We start from the raw sequence: 3402 nt of genomic DNA on the forward strand, positions 1-3402 counted from the left end.
GGCTTGAAAATCTTCTGAATGGGCTGAGAACTGGAGAGACTCGGCGAGTCACATGGGTGTACTCGACGAGTTGTATGAACATGTGCATGGACTCGACGAGTTGGAAGAACAACTCGGCGAGTCTGATGAAGATTGCCTTGGACTCGGCGAGTCTGTTCTTGGACTCGGCGAGTCTGGTCGCAAAACCCAACCTCTTTTGGTTAACGCTTTGGATTAGTGAGTCGGTTGGCGACTCAGTGAATTGGACAGGATGGAATTCTGAGATCGTTCAACTCGACGAGTCTTGGAGCGACTCGGTGAGTTGAGTTGTGTTGTGTTATGAGAGTTTTCTGGGAATGGGAACTCGGCGAGTCGACGGGTTGACTTAGCGAGTAGGATCAACCAGGAAGGTTGACTTTGACTGAGGACTTTGACTTTGACCGAGAGTTGACCAGTTTGACTTCCATGGGTATTTTTGTAATTTTTGGTATTTGTGGAATTGGTTCTTTGGTAGTGTTCTGTAGTGAAGATCGTGTCGGTGGTCGGAGCAGCTTGGTCTTATCTCTCCAGTCGGCAATTGCAGGTGAGTTATCTTCATTATATCGACAGGGTCTACGACACCAAGGTCGGCCCTTTATCGGATGGAAATTCAGGTATTGTTTGTTATGTTATTGCTTTGCTAGATCTGCATCCTGGCATTTAGGATGGTGTTATGTTATTGACTTGGTTAAGGTCGGTACCCGGTATATAGGGTGATGTTATGCTAGTGACCGGTTAGGTTGGAATCCCGGTTAGGATGTTGATATGATATGTGATATGTTAGACTGTTTTCTGGTTAAGAAATTGTTATGTAATTAATTGTTTTATGTGCACATGGTTGTCTGACGGGGGTTGGGTTGAGGCGGGTCCTGCTTTGTGTTGTAGGCCAACATACCCAGGGTGGACCAGATATTTCGAAGGCCCAGCGAGCGGTCTGGATAGGCTGAAGGCCCCAAGAGGGAGGACCAGACGTGCCGAGGCTCGGAGAGTGGACCAGGCCGACTGAAGGCCTGGTGTGGCGAACCAGTCATATTGTATACTCAGAGAGTGGACCAGGTGGATTGAAGCCCCGGTGCGGGCGGACCAATCACATTGTAGACTCGATGTACATGGCTAGACTCGGAGGGTGGACCAGGTGGACTGAAGGCCCGGTGCGGGCGGACCAGTCACACAGTAGACCCGATGTGCATGGCTGTTCTGTATTGTGATATGATATGAGTGTGGTTATATGTGGTTGGTATTTTGGGGGTAGCTCACTAAGTTTTCGGGCTTACAGTTCAATGTTTTGTTTCAGGTACTTCAGGAGATCGTGGCAAGGCGAAGGCGTGATCATGCCGCTCCTCATGATTTATGATTATTGTGATATGGTTCTGGGAAATTCTCTGATGTTTAAAGTATTTTGAAAACAAATGTATGAACTTAATGGTTTTTAATGATTTAAAATGTTTTAAATTGGCTCGAATTTTATGGTCGTTACAACAATGGCAGCAATCAGTGGAGGAAGCGGTTCCTAATATTCAAACGCCTCATCGTCTGCTTCCTCTCATTAAGCCCCTAAAATCCTATTAGCCATGCCAGCTCTGGTCATTGCCGCCAAGTACAACCGCGAACCTGGTGACCGTGGAGGAGGCGGCGATCCCGATGACGCTTCATCGTCACTCCACTCCCTCCTTCCCTCCGATTGTTTTCTGAATCTGTTATCTGACTCCTAGGATTTCCACACCGATCGCTTCCTTCCAGTAAGTTGCTAGCCTTTTGTCAACTTAACCCATCTGTATGTCTTATATTGAACTCGTTTGGTTGTAGTTTTTGACGAACAATACCGATTTTACGGTGATCGGAGTGATTGGTATGCAGGGGGTCGGCAAGTCTACTATCATGAATGAGATTTATGGCTTTGATGCAACTTCTCCTCGTAGCCTAGCATTCTTTCCTTTCTTCATCTGTATATAAACTTGCATTTGCGACTTCAATTAATATTGATTCATCTTCTGTTATCATTGGGGGTAGCGATGTTGCCTCATTTTCTGAAAGAATCCATGGAAACCAAGGCCATGTCTAAGCATTATACAATTGGTATTGAACCTAGAATCACTTCTGAAAATATCATACTTCTTGATACACAGGTTTGCACATTTAAACTCCCAAACCTTTCTTTACCTTATGCAAAATTGTGTTGTATGGAATGCAACCTGTTTATAGTCCATCGATTTTGGCTGAAATGATTAGACCTGATGGTTGCCCCAGCTTAATCATATGAGGAACTCCATTGCATATTTTTGACTCTTTCTTGACCTGATTAGGTCCGGTTCCTTCAAGAACAAGATATTTCCTTTGTATTTACTATTTATGCATTTTTTACTTGGATATTTTTCAACCATAATGCATACGGTAATTGAATCTTGAATTCCAATTCTATCGGAATGGAATCATTAATTTCAATTCTGTTGGAATGGAATATGGATATTTTCTCACTGATTTATGCATGCTCTACACTTCTCGGTTATTGGTTTTTGTGCAATTCATAAGTCCGTATATTTTTTAAAAGGAATTTAGTTTTTTATTTTTCATATCCTAATGCATTATTGGATTCTAAACTACAATTGGATTTGTTTTCACAAAAGTTGATACTTGAAGAACGAACCACAAAATTGAAAGTGATTCTTGGCAACATTATTCTTTTAGAATATATTAGTGTCTCTGTTAGATTTGAATGTTTTTTCCCGATTTGAAAGTTTTTTTAGTTTATTCTTTAACAATAAATGTAATTCTTAGCAATTGTTACCCGTATTCTATAAGAATTAATGAAATTTTTGTTTTTATTCTACAATTGATGGTTCAAGAATTTGTTATTCTACAAGAAGTTTTTAAAGTCATGATCAAGAAATAGGTTCAAGATTTTTTTTTATTATTTTATAATTCAAAAATATTCTTATTTTTTAATATACTCAAAAACATATTCTGTCAGAATGTCTGAATTAAAAGAATTATAATTCGTAAAACCGGATTTTTAAAATTAATAGAATCTATCATCCCTTAAAATATGCAATTTTCCTTTATTAAATCTATATTAATTGACTAAAATACCCTTGTAATTAAATTAGATGTATTTTTCAATTATATTTAATTCAATAATATGTATTAATCAATTTCTTAAAATATGTAAAATGATTGGTCCACAGTCATTCCTACATCCATACAATAATTAGTTAGAATACAATAACCTAAGCTTATATATATATATATATATATATATATATATATATATATATAAATGACAATTTTGTAATTTTAATGTATTGTCCCGTCTTGTACTAGTCAAATCAATCGTTGGATATATAATATTTTTAAGTCCTACTATTTACTTCATTTCTATTCGGTCCA

The sequence above is a fragment of the Lactuca sativa genome, chromosome 5 (assembly GCF_002870075.4).
Source record: "Lactuca sativa cultivar Salinas chromosome 5, Lsat_Salinas_v11, whole genome shotgun sequence".
NCBI lineage: Eukaryota > Viridiplantae > Streptophyta > Magnoliopsida > Asterales > Asteraceae > Lactuca > Lactuca sativa.